Raw genomic sequence first — 24,851 nt, 5'->3', positions numbered from 1 at the left:
GAACATGTCCCAAGATTCAGCAGTTTTGGATTGGGACAGAAATTGAATTATTTATTATCAATTAGAGGTTGTCAGAGCCTTTGACACCACGTCGAGCTGGCATTGTTTGGTATCTGTATTAATGATCGTATAGATAAAAGCATGAAATTATTGGTTAGAAAGCTTTTATTCCGGGCTGAGAAGGCTGGTTTGCATACTTGGCTGGATGCTTCCCCACACTCACTGTCATTATGGCTCTGTTTAATCAAGTCAACGTTGCCTGTGGAATCACTTGCCCGTAAATTGATGAATTGAGTGTAAGAATAATTCCTCCTAGATGGAACCCAGTTGTGACTTCCCTTGCCATCCCAGCCCAGCACATTTAGACTCTTCTGCTTTGGCTGTGGTCTGCTACAGACCCTGGAACAATCTTTGTCACATCTGTTCTTTTCTTAGGAGAGCAATTTATTGATGGATATTGGTGCTATGGAAATGCTGGATGCTGGGCCTTTGTTCCCCCAGGTGAGGGATGGAGCTGATAAACTCACAGGTGTTCCTGAGCTCTTCACAGCTCTCTTCTGCATCCTTCTCTCATCAGTGTCAGTCTTAACAATAATTTTTCTTATTGTGTTTTGACACTTTGCAAGAAACCTCAGCTCAAGAGGAAGATCACGTAACAGAAGAGCAAAGGGAGCATGGGGAAGATGCCACTCATCTCCTTGAGTGGCTGAGGAGAAAGGATGCTCATGTGACATTATCTCACCCCCATGTCTTCTGGATTTGGCTGTTGCCAGGGTTAGTATGGCCTTACAGGGAAAAAGAGAAGGGGGGGGAACCCTTCTGAGGACATACTTGCACAGTTTTTGTGGAAAATCCATATTTTTTCTGCCTGCACTCTGAGCTGCTGGAAGCTGTGTGCATTAACCCTGTACAGAGACTGATCCAGCCTGTTACCAGATGTGATTTGAACAAGGTTATAAGAAGTTACACACTATATCTGGGGAGAGAGCAGGAACTTCTCATATGATATCTAATAATTAATGTTATAACTCCCTCACCAGTTCTACTCTACACTGGAGTCAGTTTTTCTCATATCAGTCTCCTGTGGATTCCAGTTTCTTGAAATTTATGTAAATTTCTCATTGGGATCACTGATCTGTTAGGGGTTTTCTTCTGTTTTTTTTCCCTGCTTCACACACACTTATCAAAAGCAGGGCTGTCCCACTGTCACAAGGAAATTATCACATACACCACTTTTCTAATTATTTCATTACAGCAAAGGAAACTGGGAATAGAGAAAGAGTGAAGTTCTCATTTTACTTGTAAATGTTGAGCTTTCAAAACCTTTTCCATTCCAGAATGCATTTGATTTTAAATCAAACTTTCTTACAAAAGAAACTCTGAGAACATTGTTTTTTTTGATCAGAGATCTGATTTCAGTGTCTTTAAAGTGAAAAAAGTTATTTTATATAGCTTCATCTAACTTCTTAAGTAATTGTATATATTTTTTTCTATTTTGAAAAGCTTTTCTCAATAATGGCAATTACACTGAAAATGCCAAAACAAGTCTTTTGGGTATTGTTGAAATATCAAATTTATTTCGTTAAACAGAAAAATCATCATGTTTTTTCAAAACAGTTGGGCTTCCAAACAAACATATTTTTTCCTTTAGCATTCCTCCACACACAAACACTCATTATCTAGGCAAGTATTTTAATACTATGTAACTCTCATTCTTTTCAAATTGGTGACTGTGTGGTAAGAGGTACCTTTTCCAATGAGCTCACTTGGAAAAGCTGTAGCTGCATGGATCCAGCCTCTCAGGCTCAGTACTGACTTCCACAAAGGAAAGTATGCAACTGGAATTCCTGGAACAGACCTCTCTTGAAGGATGTGCTTTGTATCAAAGATGCTATTTCTCAAGGAAAAAAAAAACCGAAACCAAAACCACACCAAAACCAAAACCAAAACCACACCAAAACCAAAACCCAAAACAAAACCATAGCCAACCAAAGCCCAGCCCATAACAACAGATCAACAAAAATAAAGCCACTTGTGTTATAAATCAGCTTTTGTCTTGACTTGCAGAAGGTGCAATGGCCCCTTGATCCGCTCAAATCCTTCCACTTAGGAAAAAAAAAAGAAAGTGGAAATGGAGAATGTGGCCCGTTGAGCTCAGTGTCTGCACCTCAAACCCTGCAAGCAACTTCTCTTGCCCAGTCTGGCAGTGATGTTTCTGATTCCCAGCCTCCCTCTCCAGAAGCTGACAAGCAGCAGCAGCTCTCATCTGAGGCAGACTTGGGAAATGACTAATTAAGCAGTGATTGCAGGATTGCTTCCTGCCCTGGGTATGGGACCACAAGGGTGAAGCTTCATAAAGCTGCAGTGAGCGCAGGAAGTGGTGCTGTGCTTGCTCCCACAATGGGGGCATTATGGAGACATGCCCCGGAGGCTGCCGGAGACCTCGCTGAATGGATCCTGATACCATCGGGGAATGGAGTACCTGCTAGTTCAAAGAGAGCCTGAATGCAGGTTTTAATCCTTTCTGACAATTGTTGAGAGGAAATGGCCTTTCCTCTGACCTTATCGTTGTAAACAACAACTAGTCATCAGGTTTGTCCTGCTGAGGGAATAGTCAAGGTCTGTGCAAGGATTTTACTTCAGATTTTTTTTTTTTCTCCTCTGATTACAATGGTTTAATTCTCTAGACATGAAATGCATTCTCACCCCTTAATATACTGGCTTCATGTACATTCTTTCTTAATTATTGAGTCCATGCAGCTCGGCCTGGTTCAAATTAGCTCCTCAGAGCTGTTGGCAGACACAGTGGCCAGTTTCGGTACTCAGCCCTGTGGTTGTTTTTGTGAAGGGCTGTTGTGGGATGCCTTTTGGATACTCCAGTATCACCAGAACTGGTGAGACAAGGCGTGAGACAAGCTGACAAACTCTTCTAGCATGACAGAAAATCACTAAGAGCTATTCTGACATGGCCAAGAGGCAGGATGGGGAATTGCTGCTGGGCACCATTAGCGTGGCAGTTTTAGTATGATAGAAGGATGCAAACACTTCTGGAATTGCAGAGGTGCGTGGATTTATCTCTGTGGATTCATATGGCTTTTAATGCTAAGACAACACAGATGACAGAGGAAATGAGAGGGTAACTTTTGCTGCTCCTGGAGTTCGAGCCGACTTTCTGTAGTGAGCAGGACAGAGTGACTTTGCAGCAGAGGGCTGACCTGCTGCACTGACACAATTCTGGGGTAATGAAATCCACTTTCCCCAGATCTGTGCAGGACTCTGCCTCTGGCAGGCCCCCAGTATTGAGATGCACATCACGGTGGCCACCTGTAAGCATCCCCTTCCCAGTTGCTGCTCATCAGGTGCTAAGTGGTGTAAGGGAGATCAGCTGTCACAGCCTTTCTGAGAGGGTGAGCTATTCTGAGAGAGCAGAGCTATTAGGAGGGCACTTCTGTGCCTGGTCATAGACCTTGGCAGGCTATACAGGAGGTTAGTGATGGCTTTGTACAAATGGCTTTTTAATTCTAGTGGTGGTTATGGGTAGCACTCACATGTCTCCTCTTTGGTCCCCCACGCTAAGTCAGACAGCAAGCCAGAAGAGATTTTTCCCTTGCACTGCACAGCCTGGCTGATCACTGCAAAATGAGGGATGGGCTGCACAAGTCAGCCTGCCTGAGCTCTCTGCAATAAACAGTTTTTCACTGGAGCAAAGGAACATTCCTTCCCTAGGTAAAGAATGAATTGTAATTTTTTCTTGTTATCCTGGTTGACCCAGCTTAACACCTTCTCTGGTTGTAAGGATTCTTACTATGTGCTTAACAACAGAATTGTGATGTATTTTCAGCAGGCTGAAGGTCACTATGTATAGGTCCGTATTTCTAGTGAAAAACCTGTAAAGGTTTTTCTGTAAATGGGAGCAGGTTAAAAGCCACTTTCCTTGGGTTTGGAGGAATGTCTGAGCAGGCTGTGGCCGGCCAAGGGGAGACTGCTGGGTTTTTAAAGAAAGGATGTCTGGTTTTCACAACTATGTACCTGCGGTAACCTTGGGCTGTGTTTTGTGTAACGTATCCATGAGGAAGGGGAAAAACCTAAACACTGGTGGGAGCAACTTCTGAACACCACATACATCCTCTGCCAAGTGGATGGACAAGGTCAGGGTCTCAAGTGGCGAAGTAAACAGAGTTGGATCTGCCCTGTGCTTTGTCTCTGGCACCCACATGTGCTGTGGCCAAGAACAGACTGTACCCAAAGGGATGGGTTTCTCTGATTTTCATCAGGGCTGTGGGCGGAAGAGGGCATTATAACAACCATTTGCAGTCTGTCCTGTAACCACGTGAAGTTGTTTTGCTTGCGCCATACCAAAATGTGTTGGGATCACTCTGCTTCCAGTTTTGTTCAGAAAACAACTGTGCAAGGCTGTGGTGCCTGTGTGCCAGTGGGATTGATGTGAGTAAGTGGGAGTGATCTCAAGGAGCTCTGATGTGATATGCCTGAAGGACTTTCCTTTCCTGGGGGCTGACCCCTGTGGCAGGGTTGTGTAATTAGGCTGCTGGGAGATCTGGTCATGGGTATGGTGTGTGCTCTGTAATCTGCAGGACACCAGCAGGCTGTGGGGGCAGTACCACCATCCCAGTTGCCTTTTGTGTGCTCTCTGCATCACCTGTGCACTGTCTGCATCGGGGTCACATTGTCACAAGACTGAAAGGGAGGCTGTTAGAGGAAGTATTCCCCTTTCAGTTGGGATTAACCCAGTATTTCATGAAAAAAGAAAGCTCTCTTTCCGCCCCACCTCTTCTCCCCTCTGAGATTTACTTGTTTATGTGTTTGCAGGTGGCAGCTCTTCGCCTTGTTGTGGTATTACCTGTGCTAAGGAGAATCATAAAAAGCTCAAGCAGTTATTGATTCAGTATTGAGAGCCGTTTCAACAGTGATAAAATGCCGCCTCTCCCTCAGTTATGAAATACCTATCACGTTTTCTCTGTCCACCCCGAGGTTCCCTTTAAGACTTTTTGAATTATTTCTTCCACTTTATAGAGCTGTAACAAAGGATGAGTGGCTGGATCGCTGTGCCAGCTTTACCTGAGTAAAAGGGGCCACAGACAGGCTGAAAGGGCACTTGTCAGCAGGCTACTAATTGCATGTGTCCATCAGCAGGTTGTCCTTCTACCAAAGAATGTTATCTTGGGATGAATCCATAGGCAGCACAGAAGGATCTTGTTGAGAGAGGCGGAGCAGGGAGCTGTAGAGTGCTGGTACTTCCCGGGATGGTGTCTTCACAGCAGGTGCAAGAGTGAAAGGGCAGCACCAGCTATGTGAGAACTGCTCTGCCTTGCAGTGATTGTGTTAGGAAGGAACACACTTTGCTTTTCTTCCCCACAAGGAACCACTTGCGTTGCGTTTTGCACAGCTCTGCAACATTTCTGGAAGTCTGCAGTGACTGGTTGGAATTCTGTGGGGAGTGAATGCTGCTTTTCCTACTTGTTTTGTCCCATGCATGTTACACTGTGCACTGTCTGTAAAGAAGAGTGATCTTTTTGTTTCAGAGCTTAGTGAATACCATAATGGAATGCCTTGGCAGTCTTCATACCTGAGAATTGTATTTTTTTGCTGCACGGGAGCAGCACATTTTGCTGTTCTGCACAACCCAAGCTATGGGAGCATCTAAATTTCCTTGTGCAGTTCAAATGTTCCCTGTGGCCTGTCTTGGAAGCTTCTTACTGAGGCCAGGGAAAAGGGCAATTACTTAAAGATATTTGCACGTGGTTAGACTTTTTTCTGATCTACTGAGAAATAATCACAATCACTTCCAGATTCTTTGACTCAAAGAAGGCGTCACCAGAGCTGACAAGGTCTCATTCTCAATATGGTCTATACTGTAATTAGGATGTATGTTGCCATCAGCACCCCGAGACCTCGGGAGAACGTGAGCTGAGGATTTTACTTGTCTGCCCTTAGTGAAAGTCTCATGAATATTTTTGAAGCAGGTCAAATACTTGTCATTGCAAATCTATAGAGGCCTTAATGAAAGCAATCCTTTGAGCAGGAGTGAAGGTGGATTTCTCCTTCCTTACAAGAAGGCTCAAGGAACTCTGGAATAAGTTTGAAGGAGTGGGTAATGTCTGTGTAGTGAGGTTTTTTTCTCTCTGAAGTTGGGGAGGGGAGGCTCCTGATCTTCATTCAGCTGCAGGCTGGCACTTAGCACATGTCTGGGGGCAGTGGAGGAGCCAGGCAGGACTGGGATGGCAGTGATATACTTGATATGGAAATTGGGATGCTTCCCAAAAGCAAGTTTGCTGATTATATGGCAACAAACAACTTGGTGTTAAGGGGTAGGGTAGAATCTTCTTTTTTAGTAATTGTAATTATTATTATTTAGAAGCAATTACATTGTTAAATGAACACCTCACAAACATTATTATCCAGCAAAATGTCAGGTGACACTATGGGAAGGTGAGGAAAACAGTGAAACTGAGGCAGTGTGTCACCCCCCTGATGCCTCCAGAGTGAGGCAGAGGAAACCCCAACACTGCTGGAATTCAGCTTTTGTGAAAAAGGGCTTGTGGGTTCTTCTTTTAGCCTGACCTGCTAACGCAGATGTGGCTGAACCCCCAAAGGAGGAGGGAGAATGCAGAGTGTGATGTGCAATTCAGGTGGAGGGACATCAGAAGCTGGTAGAACTGCGCACCCCGGTCACTTCAGAGCCTGACTGCCAAAATGTCTGGTGCAATATTAGCCCCACTGATTGACTGAGACACAGGACTACTGAGAACCCACGAGGTTTATCCCTTATCTCAATGTAAGTCCTGGAAGTAGAAAGAGGTGGTGTCAGAAGAACTTGCTGTCCACCTGGGGAGCCTGGAACCTCTGCCCATGAAGACTGAGAAGCCTATATTTAGCTATTTATGTCTTTGGCTGTTGGAAGTGGGCAGGAATTTTCCTGTGCTGTTGACCCAAGGTTACATCCATGATTAGGACTGAGTTTCATTCTATTTCCTTGAGCTTATGCTGCCATTCACTGATTTTTGTTGCTGGAGCTCCTTTGCCTGGTTTGATTGCATCCTGACCCTAACCTGGTGAGATCCCAAACAGTGCCATGTTCAAAACAGAAGTTCCCTCCTCCTAAAGCACGTACAGGATCACTAGTCCTTTTCTTGCACTCATGATGCTCAAGGGGGCTGGAGCTGAGCTTTTGCAGCCCTGGCTGCTTGGTGATGGAGTTGTTCATACGAGGGGAAGCCTGTGTTTTGGTGGACGTGTGGTGTCCTGCCTCCTGTTCCTCAGCAGCCCGAAGGTTTCTCTGTTTTTTAGGGCTTCATACATCCAGACAGACTTATTTTTTTTAAAAAGAGATAGAATAACCTCTGCTCTGGCCTCTGCATGAAAGCTTACCCCCAAACTCTCCTGTTGCTTTGCTTGGTGTTGTCTTCGAGCCAGGGAGGACCTTTCCAGTAAACTCCTGCACAAGAGGAGGCCTGTCGCTGTGAACTCTTGCATAGTAATTAGAGGAAACAACTTTGGGCTCCCACCACTGCTTATGCAACAGGGCTGGATTTGGAGTTGTTTGTCACCATGCAACCCAGCACCAGCACGCTGGTGCCTCTGTCCTGAAACCCCCCCCTTCGCCTCCATCCCCCAGCTGCTTTGCAGATTGCAGGAGTTTCTGTCCCACAGTCGGCTCCCAGGTAAATCCTGTCTGGGACCTTTCGAGGGAAATCGTAGCCCCTCGGCAGAAATGGTCCAAGTTTCCAAGGCAACTCTCCTCTAACCCTGTTTTGAACGCTGCCTCGTTCCCATAGAAAGTTGCCCATTAGTCTGGTCAGCAGCTGCTGCGGGACCACGCCACCTCCAGAGAAGTTGTTCTTCGCTGGGCTCTTTATTCCCATAATGAGCAGCCGGGGGGCCGCGGGTGGCTTGTGCTGCAGCCCCCGAGCTGGGCCCTGCCGGCGCTCGGGAAGGGCAGCGTGTCCAGCACGGAGCTGCTTTGAGGGGGTGCTTGTGCCTTTCTACCTTCCCAAGGAGAAAGAGGTGCTTGGGGCTCCTGGGAGGTACATGGAGCAGGAGGATCAAGTGCTGATGGGGCTGCTCTTGGGGGTTTTCTGGCGAGCGGGAAGGTGACAAGTGAATAAAAAGGACACGGCATTTTATTTAATTAGAAAAACCAAACTCCCTAAAACTAGCCTCCGAAGGGCCTCCGTTGTCATCAGCTGCACAAAGAGCTGTGACAAATGAAAGGAACTGAGCAGAGAAAAGGCTGCTTTCTCTTTGTGTCTCTTTCCCAGCTTCTGTTTGCTTTGCTGTCTCCCTTGCTCCCATTGATCAGGCATGTGGAAACATTCCTCCTCCTGCGCTCCCATTGTGGCTGCCCGGTTGCCAGGCTGCCGTTGGCTTGAATAACTTCACTAAGCCAGGCCTCTCCAAAACCATGCCATCCGGCGTGCTGGATGCGGAGCCAGACACTGCCCTCCCATCCTCCTCCTCTCCCTCCCCCTCCCCAGCAGCAATGGGGTGCAGTGAAAAAATGTGCCAAAGAACAAGGGAGGTAACGCGGAGCCCCAGCTGGCCCGACGCGGGGGAGAGGCGTGAGCTCGCCCTAAGAAAATGGGGGCAGCAAGGAGGAGACAATGGCCAGCCTGGGTCGCTGCCTTAAAAAGAAGGTGGGTGGTGGTGGTGGTGATGGTGGTGAGGGCTGTTAGCCCAAAGTTTCTGAGCAGAGAGGAGACAGAAAGACACGTTTCCAGGGGATACAGGCTAGTAAAGTGCAGTGAGGTAAACGCCCGCCTTGTATCCCGTGGAGGGGAGAGGTGGCGAGGACAAAACAGGAGGCAGCAGGCAGCTGGCTGTGACTGAGAGTGATTCGTGGCCAGCTCTCACTGGCTGTGCCACAAACATGTCCCTACAGCACACAGGGCACCTTGGGCCAAGCTGCTGGCTTGTGCAGCGCCTCTTGATGAGGTGACACCAGTGTCTGGTGCAGGTGACAGCTCTGGCACAGAGTGTGGCTGCACTCCTGAAGACAGTTCAGGGGCAGGCCAGAGGTCGTACCCCTGGGACTTGCCCTTGGAATTAACTTGGGGTGGCACTGGTGCTGAAGACATTGGGCTGCCAGCCCAGGGACCCCGGGGGGCTTGTGCTGTCTCTGCAGAGGGGTTGCACCCACCCGAACCCGCCCGCTGCCTACAGCCGTTATTGTGCTGGGTACGAATCTGCCCTATTGTTCTTAATGCTATTTTTCATCGGTGAAATAGCAGTGAGCAATCTGTGCTTTCAGACATGCTTTTGACTCAGCACAGCCGGGGCTGGATCCTCAGCTGGTGTAAAGCAGCCCTGGCCCATCAGCTCACGGAGTCACCCGTGACCCCCATTTAGTCTTCGCCCCACTGGCAGCTGTGTCCCGGCGCTCTGGATCAGAGGAGCTGTGTGACCACGGGCTGAGGCTGTGGCCAGGCACAGGATCCCCTCCGGGTACCGCCAGGTCTGTCCACAGGGGTGGCCCCTGCATCCCAGGAGGTGGAGGGAGATGTCCTGGGGCAGCTGGAGCCTAAGCCAGGCTGGGTTTGCTCTGCCGAGGGGTCCTGGGTTTGTACTGGGTTTGTGCTGGTTTGAAGGGCAGAGACTGCTGAGCTCAGGTGATTAACATAACAATCCTGGGGCTCTGCCTTCATCCTGCGGCTAAAGCCTGGTTTGCTCAATCCAATTTCCAGCCTCTGCCCTTTCTTTAGCAGGCTAATTACAGCGGCAGGACAGTGGAAATGACCTTCTTAAAGCCACAGTGCCCCTCGTCTACTTACCTGTCAAAACACAGGAGACAGAGCACTGGTATCATTCAGAGAAATAACATGTTTAGATACAATGAGTGAACGTACTGAAGTGCAGAGCTCTCCCTTGAAGTTCCCGGTAGGAACTTGTGTGTGGTTAGCAGCAGTAACGTGCATTTGTAAAGAACTTTCCAAGCAAGGTCCACTGGCCAGCGGGCCCATGGAGGTGCAGGTTTGTGCAAATTTAAGGAACAGTAAGTGTGCAATATTACACTGATAAATGTGCAAATGCTACCACCTGTGAGGGCACTGGGCTGGAAACCTTCCGCAGCGCTGGCTTCTCTCATTAGTCATCCTAGCCTCATTCTGTCTGTAGCACAGAGAGCCTGGCTCCAGTGCAGCTCTGGCCTCCTCCCGCACAAATTTGGATGTGGCCTTCGGGCTCGGAGAAGCTGTGAGTGCTCTGATGGCTGATCCTGCAGGTACTGCTGCCTGGCATGGGCTGGAGCTTGTGTGTGGAACCTGCCTGGGGGCTGCAGCTTCAGATGAAGCAGAATGGGAAGCTGCAATCTGCAGGAAAGCCTTGGGCTCAGCACAGGATGCTGATGTGGCCACTGACAGAGCAAAGGATGGGTGTTCCCAGCGTCCTTGCAAGGGCTTCTCCATTGGAGCAGAAACAAGTGATTTCCGAGGAGGGTAGGGCATGTTTCTGTATGAGTGCTCTGACCAGACCTGTGCTGTAGGTGGTCTTCATATTATAGTTCTTGAAACTGTCAGCAGCCACACAAATCTGCCCCTTCACAGAAAGTAAAATCTTGTGCCTGACCACTAGCTTGGCACAGGATAAATCTGTTGTGGTCCTGTTGAAACTGTCAGTGATCTCTTGTTAGGGCTGAGTTTTGCTTAGGATTGGCTTCATTTTGTGATTTTAGTAGTCACAAAGCAAGAGGCAATCTCCTGGACGCAGGAGGACCTGTGAGGTGAAGCCAGTCTAATCGGTGGAGCAGCCGTAGCTAAACTGCTTCTGGAGCTGAAAGGATGGGTTTGCTATCTCTGCTGCTGGGAAAGGAGGAAATATGGTGAGCATCGTGAGGTTTAATGTAACGAAACAGGCCAGGAATAAAATTAACTGGATAGCTGCTGCAGATGTGTCAGTCACACTTTGCCCCAAAGCCACTGCTGATTGCTGAGATACCTGTTCCGTCAGGCATTGAGAAGAGGTAGCAAAACAATTTTCAATTCATGGCAGTCTTGGAGACCTGCTGCACACAGCAAATTTGATGCTGTGATAACTGACACTGTTTGTGACAGACAAATCTGTGGCTTGTGTAGTGAAGCAGTTCAGAAGTGCCTGCTGTCGCATACCAAGAGGTTGTGGAAATGGGACTTGCTAGGAAAAATGTTGCAAGAGGATCCCAACCACCAAAGCCATCCACTGAAAACCATAGGAGAGCAACAAGATATTTGAGCATACTGAGAGGGTTTTTTTCCCCCCCAATTATTTTTCTTTCCAAAGGCACAAATGGTCTGATCCTATTGGGAAGCTACAAAATAGGGGACTGTTGAGAAACAAGCTGGAATTGGGAAAACTAATACTCCAGCACTGAAGTATAAACTGAACATATGTGAAAGAGAAAGAAACAATTACAGGAAAGCCTGTTACTAGCAAACCACTGGGAGGAGGGCAAATGCATCCAGGGCAACAAGTCTAGGATAAATACAAGGAACAGTGTTGGAGGCATGACCTTGCCCATCCTTATTACAACAACCTTTTCCTACATTTTGTTACTGGGAAGATAGACACAGGAGTTGTTCTACCTCTAACATGGAATGCAGGGTTGTAGGAAACAGTGCAGTTGCTCAGTCCTGTGCAGAGGGATGTGACTTTTTGGCAGGGCAGGGATCGTGTTTAGAGCTGTGTACAATAAGATGAACCCACAAATGTTACTGTTGATGATGAAGAGCAGCTGGTTGCCTCAAGTGAGTCAGATGTAATTTGAAATTATGCCTGTGGATTATTTAAAACTCTTAAGACAGAAAATTAAATAAATCTGTGTGCAATGTGTATGCTACCTGTAATGCAGGTGCACTATGAGAAGACACAAGCTGAAGCACACAATAAACATTGCTTGGGAAGGGAAAAGAATGTCTCCCTAATAGGATTTGAGGGGCTCTTTGTTTATGTTTTCCCATGTGAGCTCTCCAAGGGAGACTCCCTTGCTGGAGGAAAGCCTGCTGTTCCTGTCACTGGTCAAGTGGTGACAGTGGGCAGCTTGGCAGAATCTGTGTGTAGACTTTGTGGTATTAGGAATCAAGGCAAGTGGTGTTATCTCTTCTCCACGTGTGGTTAAATGCTTTCTCTGTAGCTGGTGCCAGGCACTGTCGTGGCCCACTGCTCACAAATGCCTTTGCCAGGTGGAGACCACGTCTGCTTTTAGCTGGAGTTAAGGACCAAATGAGATTGCAGTCTATATGTCACTTCTAAATGACACTTAGGCTCCTATTTCAAAGAGGAGGTTTGGAAAACTGGGTCCTATGACACTTTCAATGGGGGAATACACCAATCTCTCTTTTTTTTTCCTGCGCTCTGAAATACATGAATAACCCACGTGTGTGAGAGCTACCTTGTACCACAGCTGTGTCAGTGGAGGATCTTGTGTTTCCTTCAGATTTCACACCACAGTAGGTGACTCTGATCAGACAGTCTCTCAGAGAGAAGCCATCATGGGGATGCTGTTTGCAGCATCCCACACTGTCCTCACACAGAAGTCAGAGACCTCCTGTTTGAGTCTGTGTAGTAATCAGTTGCACTGCCCCTGTTTTGGGGGAGATTAGTGCCATGGTGTCTACAAGCAGAGATTGTGCAGTCTAATTTTGTAATGAAGAATTATAATGAAACAGTAGGCAGTGCTTCCTGTAAAGAATATCTGCTGTGTGTGGCTTCGTGCAGGATAAACTGTCTGGCTTAAATATAGAAGCAGTGTTCTTCTGTCAGGAACTCCAGAGAAAATGCATTCGAGTTGGTGTTTGCTGGCAGTGTGTTTGGTATGTCATTCACTTACCTATCTAAATTCCAAATGTAGTAGTTAAACCAATATTAATTCATTCTCTTGTGATGTACTGGACTGATGGAAATCGTTGTACATTTGTGAGATGTGTGTTCCACATCACAGTGGAGCAGTTGTCTGTCAGGGTCTGGCTCACAGGTACCCAGGGTCACTGGGCAGGGTGCTGAACCTCCTACAACTGGGAAATCTCCTTAGCTCCCAATGACTCCCTTTCTTGTTCACTCACAAGGACCTTGTTTTAGCTATGTCTGTGGCAGACTCTTAGTAACAAAACTTCTGTCTGAAACGTGCTGTGTCTGGCAAAACAAGCAGCAGCTCCTGTGAGGTCCTTCCAAGCAGGTTTCTCTCACCACCATTATTCCCCATGCACATGCCCTCCATGCCCATCCCAGGATTTGCTTCCTTCCTTCTGGTGATCTGTTATTTTGGAGCACAGGCTCACAGAGCCAAGCTAGAGGATCTCCAAGGGAAGTTTTAAGTGTTCAATAAAAGAAGGAATGCAGGGAGAAAAGAAAGCACCGACTCAAATGGCATCATTCTGCATCATTCTCTTTCCCTCATCCCTTTGAGGTTCTCCTGCCTTCCCTGCCTGCGTGTGACCTCCCTCCTCTCCCAAGCAGCCTCTTTCTTTTTTCAGTCTTCCTCCTGCCCCTCACCCTCCTAGTTCATTGATCTCCCTTTAGGCTTTATTAGTGACTCCCCCTCCCACCCTTTCTCTCCCTCAGTTTTTCTGATTCTCTAACATGAGACAATTGAATGAGGCCAGACTCCTAAGCCCAAGCCGGGGGTGAGAGGGAAGAGGCGTTAAGATTTAATGATATTGCCTCTTTAAGGAATCCCTAATTCCTCCCCCACCTGAGAACCAATTAAAACTCAATGAATTCAAGTGGAGGCTTTTGTGCATCACATGTGCTTGACTAACAAAGCCTTCTCCATGCTGGAATAAAAGCTTCTATTCAGCAGCCAGTTTGTTCTAATTCAAATCACTTCCACTCCAGCATCCTCTCCTTCCTTGCTGCTCCTGAGTTCCCAGGCTGGGCTGCCACCCGCACAGCCCTGCCCAGAGCTCCGTGCTCCACCTTGCACAGCCCCTCCTCGGTGGCAGTGGAGCAGAGGATGAGAGATGACCTTTGTATGGTTGACTGGGCAGTCCATGGTCATTATGGCCCTGTTCCCAGGAGCCTGCTGGGCTGGGGGTGAGCCTGCATCACACCCTGCAGGAGCTCCAGCCTTGGGAGCTGTCTCCAAAGGGGCTCTGCTCTGCCCTTGGGAAACAGCTCCTCTGGGTGGAGTCCTCTGAGTGCAGATAGAAAATGACCTTGTCTATGGGCAGAGCTCAGCCTTCCTTGAAATGAGAGAAAACTCTCCTTTTCTCTTTGCTGTAGGGGTTATGCAGATATGGTGACACCTGAAGTAACAGGGGAGTCCAAAAGCACACAAAGTCTGAGTCCAAGTAGTTTGTACTTTCATCTGCCTCAGGGTATAAATTGCACTACCTGGGAACCCAAGGGTAGCTGTGTCTTCTATTGTGCCTTGAAAATGAGCTTGGATAAGGTCATCTGGGGAATAGAATACATTTCATGCTATTCAACTTCCAAATTTAAAAACCTTACTTGAAAGCTTTGCAGCTGCAGATCTGGGCTTTGGGTGGCTTTAAGTAGGGAGGCAATTCTCTGTCCAGATGTTAGTCAGGTAATCTTCCAGGTGTAAAACAGGCTCTGCTCAGAGCTTCTGCCTGTGCTTTACTGATCAGTGTTACCTGATCTGGTGGCAAAGCTGTGTGCATGACATTAACTGGGTTATCTTTTCTCTGTTCCTGCAGCCTCCTATTTGTAGAGACACTTTTGGATATTTTCGCTCTTGTGAGAAATCTCTGGTAGAAGCAGGTTGAGCGCTTTGCTCTGATGGCAGTGAGGTTTTTTACTCCCTCTAATCTCTCCTGGGAGCGAGCTCCAGCACTGCAGGCCAGCTGCCAAGGAAGCTATCTGCTCTGCTCCAGAGCCTTGTTCTGGTACATGGCAATTGCATCGCTCCCTGAACACGTGGGTTTCTCAGGGAGCCACGAAGGAGGTATCCAGCTCTTGAGTAGCTGGGACTTGTCCCACAAAGGGCTCTGGCAATTGAAATGAGCCCTTGGAAGCTGGTTTGATATTTGCAGAGGCACCAGTGCTGAGAGGAGTGGTTTGGGTTCGCAGGTATTTAGGGACCTGTGGTGTCTGACAATGAGGGTATTACATTTTAAACTCATCTGAGAGTCTGTAGGGATGGTAATTCTTCCTACCACACTGCCTTGCAGCTGTCCATCGTGGCAGGGAACAAGTGTTAACACACCTCAGGGTGTGTTGCAGTCTTCTAGTCAACTGTCACTATAGAAAGATTTTAACATCTCTTAGCAGTCCTGTTCCTTGCTATGGCTGTGGTCTCACATCTTAGCACCAAACCCCAGCTCTGGCCAACAACTAGAGCTGAATGTGTTTTACTGTTCCCAAAGAGCATGTTTGGGTCTCTACTTGTCTGTCCCATTCATGGAACACTCTGATGTCAAGAGACTTTTGCTGTTTAGTAAATTGGCACCCATTTTTCATCCAGCTTTTTTCCTGTAAGTGCAAGTTGGCCTCTTGTTGCAATGATGTGCAGAGTTGAAAAAAAATTTTGCTGTGAATAGGTTTTCCCCTAGAAAACCCAGTCCTATGTCTACATAACTGCAAAAGAGCAGGGACTCTGACAAGATGCAAAATGCACAGGGTGCTCATGCTGACCCACAAATTGTACAGAACCATTCATTAGGTGACAAGTTAATTTCAGGTAACGCTGTGTGGCACCATGACAGTGGAATCTCTGTCCATCAGTGTGGTGAGGGGGAAGAAGATGAGATCAAAATCTGTTGGTTTGAAAAAATACTTCGTTCCCTGTGAGTTAGGTAGTCCTGATTATTTGGAGGAAGTTAAAAAGTATTTCCCTTTACAGCTTTGAGTTATTTTCTGCAGCATGTTCTTTCTGAAGATCTCGAAGCGTCTTTGGGGTTTTCTTTGAGGTAGGGAAGAAAAACCTCGATTTTCAAGTAGTAAAACAGAATTTTCTTGGCTCAAATCACCCAGCCAATCTGTGAGAAGAGGTTGGAGCAGCACAAACAACTCGAAAGCTTTACTGAAGAGCTCACTCTTCTTGAGCCTCCTGCGAAATGCAGCAACTGTGTAGTAGCACTCTAAGGTGGGGGCTGCCAGTGCTGTTTGCCTGTTTGGGGCTTGGGCCTGGCACAGCTTAGTTGGTCCCTAGGCTTTTCTGTAATAAACAAGCTTAATTGAAGAGAGCAGAAGATCTGGGCTCACGGGGTTGTGGGGCTCAGTGGGAGAATGGCCCCTGCCTTCGTGAGGCAGCTGAGCTCTCCCGTGTCCAACACTGACCTTCGTCTCTGGGGCTCTGCTCTTTGTTCCTGTTTCTTGTTAGTGAAATGAGTTTGATGGTCTCAGACTTGCTAGTAAATGGTTTCTACTTCAAAACAAAGTGCAGTTAGTTTGGCAGGAGAGTCCCAGGTCTGACCTAAAACTAAATTACAGCTGACCCTGAGACAGTGAGGCCCCTCCAGGTCAGGGACAAGGGCATTGTCAGGACACTGGGAGCTTGCACTGTAATTAGCAGCAAAGGTATCAAATACCTCCGTTTCCAGCATTCCTGTCCTTAAAGCAACACAAGCATAAAAATCTCAAAATTTTTCCTGATACAGCCTCACTAAAAACAAAGCAAAAGGGAAGGAAGGCTGAACAAACTTTTATTGATTTGCTTTTTCTCTGTTCTGCAGTAAATCCCTCCCCGTCTTACACTGCCTCCCACAATCCCTTGTTCCCCCAGCATCTGGGAATGAACTTACCAGACCCTGCATTGCTTTCAAGGCTCCAGAATGACCAGCACACTTGAGCACAGTTTGCCTGACAGCAGAAGTGTATAAGAGCAGCTTTCCTACTTCAAAAACTTGTTTGGCCTCAGAGCTGCTCTCCCAGCAAATGCCTCTTTTATTCCCATGTTTCTTCAAAGACCAGAGAGGCTCTTTTAGATTTACCCTCCAAAATGTGATTTGTTTTAAATCACAAACTTTGTGGTTCCCCCCCTCACACTTTCTCTTACAGGAACATCACAACATTTGAGATAGAAAAACACTTTTACCAGCTTTGTGGATGTCCAACAGAGTGCCAGTAAACAGAAGCCAAGGTGCTATTGCAGCTAAAAACATACAGAAGGTATAAATTACCTGAGCATTAAATTTTTGACCAGCCACCTGTGCCACTACGAATAAACAAACACAGATCTTGGGTGCACACCTTGAGACACCACAAGCTTGTTTTGCCAAAAATGCTGTGTGCTGAGAGCTTCCCCAGGCCATCTTTGGAATGAGGAATGCCTACTGCATCTCCAGCTCTTTGACTCAAATATTTAAAATCAGTGGGAAGTTTTGGAAGATGCCTCCCTGTTTCCATCTGTCACGAGTGGGCAGTTTCCAAACCCCAGGGGTGTCTGTGAAGTGGCAAATGTGGTGACCCCCAGAGGGGAAAGGCTGGAGCACGGCAGGACATACTGCACAGGGCTTCCAAAAACACCCGTGTAATCAGATTACAAGTCCAGTGAGTCAGGATGTCTTAAGCCAGAGTATGATCCCTCTATTTCACGTGTAACTTGTGAGAGTCCTCTCTTCTGGTGTCTCCAGAAAGGCACCAATCATTCCTGCAAACAGGAGAGTAGACCTGCTCATTGATAAATCAGAAATATGGCAGGCAGATGGAACTAAAATCTTAAACACGTTTAATTAAATATTTGTAGGAATCTTGAGCGTGTTTTTTAGTGTTACTATTCTCCATTTTGATACGTGTATCTGAGAGAAACTTTGGATTATAGAGGTTACTGTTTCACTCCTACTTTTAGTAACATTCCATCACCAGAGAAGTTTCCTGCTGCTCCTCCCTCTCCCTGCTTTTGTCAGAGTATCTCCATGTTGCCTGTGTCTCAGCCCTGAGCTAAGTAATGCCTTGGACAGCTACTTTGGGAGCTAGTCCTGAGCTGTTGTGCTGCCTTGGCCACCAGCCAGCTGGAAGCTCTGAGGAGTATAGTTTGTGAATCACTTCTTGCTCCTGGTGGGAAAAGGGTCAGTGACTCAGTTTACTTCAGCTCATGGAACTGCATGGGCATGAGGTAGGTGGGGAAAATTCTACCTGAGACAAAAAAAAAAAAGATAAAAGAAAATGGCATAAGGACCCTAATGTAGCAGAATCAGCCTTGAGGGAAATCCAGAGCAGGCAAAGGCGTGAAAAGATAAATGCTTAAAGGCTGTGAAAAGTGAGAAAAAGATGGGCAAGAATGGACAAGTAGCAGCAGGAGCAAAGTATTTCCCACTAGACTATGAGCAGTGCAGAATCAGAGCTTGTCTTCTGTTAGAGGTCAGCTCACTGGGTGTGTGGGCAGGGGAATCGCTGTGTCTTGGGACCAAAGGACAGATTCTGAGCCTTTTCTAGTTCCAAACTCAACACATTTAAAAGCTGGTGAAGGTTGCTGAAACAGGAGTGTTTAGTAACAGCCATCCCATTCCATAATCCCTAGCCTGGGAGGATCAGGAGCCTGTAGGAGTGAGAGAGGATGTTGTGCTCTGGGGTGGGGGAAGCCCTCTCTCTCTGGAGGACACCACTCCTGGCCCCGAGAGTCTGTTCTGCTGTAGAAAAGCAGCTCTGAGTACAACACACACCAGGCCAGTTTGTGCCTTGCTGTAGACTGTTCTACAGCAAACAGAAGAACGACCAGAGATGTCCAAGTGCCCCTGGTCCCTGGCAGCCTCTCACCTCCCTTCCCCTTCAGCGAGGAAGAGGCTCAGGCAGGAGTTACGTGCACAGGGCAGCTAAGCCGCTCCTGCAATCTGAGGGTGGGAGCTTTGCCTGGGAAGACACTGGTGTCCGTCTTGATTAGGATGTGATGCCTGATTTAAGTCATGTGACAAGTACAAACAAAATACCTTGGCAAAACCTTGAGGAACCAGGACAGGCTGAGCTGCTTAGGAAGATTTACAGTGTGTATTTCTGTCCTGTGCACTTGCCTTGGTCTGAACCTTTCCCATCTCAGGAGCTCCAGGATGCACCCTGGATTTTAAAGATGCTCTTTTCTGTTCATTCCTCCAAATAATCTGCAGACCTTCTCAATGTTGTACTGTTAAGTTTCACAGTTACTTAGTCCCAATTACTTTACACCACCATAGTACCAGAATACTATAATATCATCCTCTGAGAAATGCTGTTGGGATTTGTGGAGCAAAAGTCCCATCAGCTTAGATTAGAAAATAAGTCTTGAAGAAATGGGAGAGCTAAAAGCCAGTGGAACTGTTACAGCAGAGGTAGGAAATCAATTATGTCCTGACAGAGAAGGGATGGAGAAACAGCTTCTGCTTGCTTAGCTCCTGTTCATGTGTTGAGCCAAAAGTTCTCTGTCTGCTCCTGTGCATGTCTCTTCCTTCTAGTGCTGCTCTGGGACAGTGCCAGGACCCAGATTTTCTGCCTCCTACAAACATCTCAGCAGGGAATCCAGTCCTCCTTCCCCTGAGCCCTGTTCTCCCCTTGTTCCTCCATTCCCTTGGACTCTGCCTTCTTTAAGGCAGATTTTAGAGGTCCTTGACATGGTGCTGACTTCAGCCCCAGATTAATAATTCACACATGCATCAGACCTGCAGAAGATGTGCAGATCCACGGGTAGTGCAGCATCACTGGGCCCTGCCTGCTGAGCTGGTGCTGAAGGCCCAGCAGATTAGACTGGCAAAGCTGTGTTGGCTGTGGTGGAGTGCTGGGGGTTACCCACCCCCCCTCGCCAGGACACAAGATTTTATTTTTAATTCAGAACTTTAATACTTTTCATAGAATCATAGAATCATAGAATCATAGAATAGATTGGGTTGGAAAAGACCTCCAAGATCATCAAGTCCAACCCCTGATCCAACTCCAATTACTATATCATGGCACTAAGGGCCACGTCCAATCTCTTTTTAAAAACCTCTAGGGATGGTGAATCCACCACCTCTCTGGGTAGGCCGTTCCAATGCCTGATAACCCTCTCTGTAAAGAATTTCTTCCTAACATCTAACCTAAACCTCCCCTGGTTTTTAAAAAATGTTAATACCGAAACCCCTTTTGTCTAAGGTATCTGGCAGCCATTGCAGTGGCTGGTGCTCTCAAACCTGACCCAGACCTTTCTCTGTTACCCCTATTCACCCAACTCATTCCCAGACCTCTTCTCCAGTCCTGGTGCTGTTTGGTGCAGCTCAGCCCCGTGCTGCACTGTTACTTGCCCTGACATGTGGCTGTGGACCATGGCCTTTAAATTTCTCTGTTATTCCTATTCACCAGCCCCCATCTATGCACTGGAACACACTCAGAACTCCCCTTTCCATCAGACAAGCCCTCACTTTTGCCTCCTTTACTCCAAATTCTTTCTGTCATTTCACCTCATGTGCTGAAGAAACTGTGCAAAATGGGGATTCAAAGTGGTGCCAAGAGGTCACCTCTGTAACGTGCAAGGAATAAAAAACAGAATGTGATAACCAAACTGATATTTGCTTAATTTGATCTTAAAAATCTTCATGGATGGGGATTCCTTGGCCTTCCTGCCTGATCTCCCCCATCTTTAGCCATCCTTATAGTTACTACTTTCTTCTAATATCTGACATCTCCTTCTGTGCCAGCTGAGCTAATTGCCTTACCTTCAGTGAGCACAAGGAACCATTTAATCAGTCTTTTAAACAACCTGGCACATCTGGCAGGATTTTGGTTGCACCTCTTTTTATCTCTGTTCTCTAATGGCAGGGAAATGGGTCCCTCCGTATCCCACCATGGGAAGCTCTGAGCTTCCCGGCGAGGAGGGGAGGAGCAGGAGGCAATGTTCTGCTGCTGGGCTGGGGAAGAGCCTCTTAACAGTGGCTGCTCTGAGAAAGGTCCCCTTTCCATGGGTTGCTGGAGTGAGGACCAGGAAGGGGTTAGGTAGGAGCAAGGACGCAGCAGAAAGCAGTGACTGATGGAAGTCTGGGACAAATGGTAATTAAAAGTTTAGAGGGAAGGTGGAGCTTCAGGGCACCTTAGAGGAGAGAGGTCTCATTTTTCAAATTTGTTGTTGCTTTCTGTCACTTTGTATGCAATCTTTGGAGTGTTAAGAGAAGTGAAAATGTTTGCAGCTCCTCTTCGGAGAGGGCAGATCCTTTCCAGGCTGCTGCAGGGAGGTGGCACCTGGGGCTGGGCTGGTGCTGTGCTGGATGCTCTCGGTGCACGGAGCAGCCCCGGTGCTGGAGTTGGACAGTTGAGGCTTCCTCCCTCATTTGCTGGACTGATTTAGACAGGGGCATGGAGACTAGACACTGTGTAGTAGTTTTTAGAGCTTGGAGAGAGGGAGAATAGCAGGAAGGGCTCTCTGATTTTTCCCTTAGCCATCATTTCCAGGGCAGTGGGTAGAAGCTTGCGATCTCCTACTGTCCTTCAGAGACCTCTCCTTTTTTGCTGTTTTATGCTGAATCCCTACACTGAATTCACTACGCTGCAAGTTCTCTTGATGTTTTATTTTCCATCCCCTGCAGACTTCTTTACCCTTTTTTTCCCCTGAGACTCCAATCCCTCTTGCTGCTTTGTGGTAATTGGGGTGGTCTCTTTCTCTCCCCTCCCTCACTCCTTTCTTCCAGTTACCCTGGTTGTCTTTATTTACTCTTCCTACTCCCGTTTCTCCTGCACTTTATTCACTCACACCTATGTTTCTCTTGCATGCAGCCCTGTTCCTCTCCTGTGTTACTTCCCACCCTGTTCTCAATGCTCTGCACCATGTAGCTGGTTTTCCCTCTGTGAATCTTGCTCTGTGAGGTTTCCTACATGAAGTAAGGAAGCCCTTGGTGCTTTTGTAGTCATTCCTTTCTTCCTGTTGCTGACTCTGTCTCTCCCCCCGACCTGAGTGGAATCTAAACAATTAAATTTCTCTAAATAGCTCCTCTTCCCCTGTGTGCCTGACTCTTGCCCCAAGCCAGCTCCTGCCAGGCAGGACGTGGCAGAGCAATGGGTTCCCCTCGAGGTAGACACCCCTGGCTTCCTTGTGCTTTGCCATCAGCCTTTCCACAGGGTCAGCATCCCTCCCAAAATAGGCGCAAGCACCACAGGAAGCCACTTCCAGAGCCTGGCATTGCCCCCGGGCTGCCTACGGAGCCACAGTTAATATCTTCCAGGTTTGCATGGTCGGCATTGTAATGCAAGTATTACAAAAATGATTTGAATTCCAGTTCAGAATTGTTTATCAAGTGTCCAAACTAAATGAAAATCAAAACTTGTCCTAGTACCTGTCTGCCAAAACCTCCTGGTTACAGACAGTTCTCCAAGACACAATCTCTCCTTAAGCCTTATATGATGAGGGAGGAAAGGAGGGGGCTGCTGCCCTGCCCCTCCCCTAACCTCCACTTTTTGGAACCTCCCTCTCTCCATGAATAACTCCAGTGTCTGCCACTGGTGCTGGGCAGAGCTTTGCCAATCATCCTCCTCAGCAGGAAGTGGACATGATTTTGATAGTGTCACTCTACCACACACGAGACACTGAATAGCAGCAAGAAAACTGAGCAGTTTTGTTAATCTCGCTGGTGTTTGGCAACCTCTCAGCAGCAGCCACAGAGGCACTACAGCTGTCTGTCTGCAGCCCCAGGAATACAATGCTGCATTATTTTATATTCGGCAGATCATCTTTCCAATCATAAGGTCTGGAACGTTTTATATATTTACTTCTCCGTGAGGAAAGCTTCCTACTGTCACTAATCAACAGATTTTTCGAGACCCACTGCCTTGTGAGTTACAGAGATAAATGAATTGGTACTTACGGAGCACTCTGGGGTCCTAAGGTGGAAATACAAAATATTGTGTGTATGTTTTGGAAACGACCTCGGAATAAGTTACATGGTGTGGTGTCATTCCCAGTGATGCAAGTCCAACCACATCCTCCATCCAAATACTCCTGAAGGCTCAATTTTTTTCCTCTGATGTTCACAGATGTTAACTCACATTGATCCTGTTCTCCCTTCCCCAATGTTATTTTGGTAAAGAAAAAACAAATAAAATAATAAACATGATGCAAAAAAAAGAAGACACAATGAGGCATTTTAACACTGTGTCCCTCAGAGTGCTATACTTGTACTGTCTTAGAAATAACACACATTTAAAATTATAGTAATGCACTGGTAGCAAACCAAGAGAGGTTATCCTTTAGTGTGTCCAACTCTGGGCTCTTGTTTCTTTCTTGTGTTTAATTAGTGTTAGTCGTGTGATTAGGCTGGGCAATTATGGAGCATAAAACCTGTGCCAGGTGACTTGAAAATATTAGTTCCCCCTCTGGAGCATTTGCCCTCCAAATGGGAGAGAGCAGGTGCCAGGAGGCAGCGCAGCAGCCGTGAGCTTGGGCAGCGTGGCAGGCAGCAGCAGAGCTTTCTGGCAGCCCAGCTTTGTCCAGGTTTCCCAGGACATGCAAGAGGAGATGGCCGGGATGCTGCCTCAGCACCGCTGCTTCCACTGGCCGTGCAGCCCTTCCGTCACTGCCAGCTGCAGTACCACCTCTGCATGTCGTTATTTATGTTTTCCTGCTGCACCAGCCCGGCTGCCCCTCAGGGCACCTCCACCCAAAAGTGGTGACTTCAGCCCTGTGGAATGATGAGTGGGTTATTTTGGAGAACCAGCTCAGCCTGGACCAGTGGCAGCAGGAGCTGGGATGCTGTACAGCTCAGTTCCCAGGGGCGGCTACCAAGTCTCTGGTGTTGAGTGTGTTGCCCAAGCACAGGGCCAGGAGACAGGATGGTGTCACTGACCCAGCTCAGGAAATGGAGTGGGTGAATGGTGGTTTGGCAGAGCTAGTGGGCAGAGGATGAATTTAACTCAAGAGTTGCAGCCTCAGGATGAGCCCATGTAATGAAAGATACTATTGCAAAGTATTGTTAAAAGAAAGGTGTCCTGGTTCCCCTCCAGCAGGGAAATGAGGTGTAGTGGCATGTGGAAGAGCAGTCATGAGAGAAGGTCAAATGAGGATGGCACTGACCTAAGCTGTCAATATCCCACTCTAGGCAGTAAGAGGGTACAGGGACTCGTGCTGGAAGGAGGCAGAGATGCCTGCAGGGAGTATTTGGCAGCACAGTGGCACATGCCTGGGACCTTGTGATAACCCCTTGCCATGAGAGGGGCTCACAGCACTGTCACCGGAGGTTTTGGGCACTGCTCTGTTCCAATATGCCACAGATGCAAACAAATACTTTCTCCCAGAGCAATGCATGGTGCAGTCAGGAGAGGTTACAACTCTTCTCTGACTTTAGCTTTACAGGTATTTCATTTGTTCCTCGCTGAGCTCCTCCAGCCACGCAGGCCAGGTTGCCCAAGAGCAGAGGCAGCGCACACAGACCTGCTCCAGAAGCAGCATGTGGATGAACTTGTGTGGCAGTAGAGCTCGGCACGAGTCTGTCTGTCAGCCTAAATGAGCAAGAAAACTGCGCGGTGCCTTGGAGGCCAGCCCGACCCCCCTCCTGGTGAGCCGCGGGCAGAGGAGAGCGGCCGGGCTGTTCGTACCTGGTGCTGCGGGGCTCCGCGGTGCCCGGCAGCAGCTCTGCCCGGGGTCCTGCAGCCTGGGCACTGCCGTGCGGGGCCGGGCAGCCTCTGACCCCCGCAGGGTCGCTGCGGGCTGCCAGGGGGCACGAAGGCACCAGGGCTCCGGGAAAGCACCTCTGCTCCCTCCTGCCGGGCCAGGGTCCCGGGGAGAGGGCAGCCCCGGTCCCGACCTGGAAGCGCCCTCGGCAGGAGCCGGTCCCGAGCCGCCCCCGCTCCGGCTTTAACCCGCCCGGTGCCAGCGCCCAGTCGGCAGCGCTGAGACACCGGGGGGAACCGGGCCGGGGTGTCCGGGGTCCGCCGCGGCGAGCCCGAGCGCGGCGGGCCGGGCCTGGCTCCGCCGCCCTTTGTCCGCCGCCCCGGGGCAGGTGCGGGCGGCGCGGCCGGGGACAAAGCGGCCGCGGGCTCCC

At 48.1% G+C, this 24,851-nt stretch overlaps 1 protein-coding gene across 1 annotated transcript in view; it reads left to right on the top strand.

The window, feature by feature from the left end:
• The window catches only part of MSI1 (musashi RNA binding protein 1), a 74,771-nt gene that overhangs the window by 19,728 nt on the left and 30,192 nt on the right, over positions 1-24,851 (top strand). The window lies entirely within an intron of this gene.

The sequence above is a fragment of the Corapipo altera genome, unplaced genomic scaffold (assembly GCF_003945725.1).
Source record: "Corapipo altera isolate COAL_440 unplaced genomic scaffold, ASM394572v1 150, whole genome shotgun sequence".
Classification (NCBI taxonomy): Eukaryota; Metazoa; Chordata; class Aves; order Passeriformes; family Pipridae; genus Corapipo; species Corapipo altera.
This window is presented reverse-complemented; position numbering and strand designations above follow the sequence as displayed.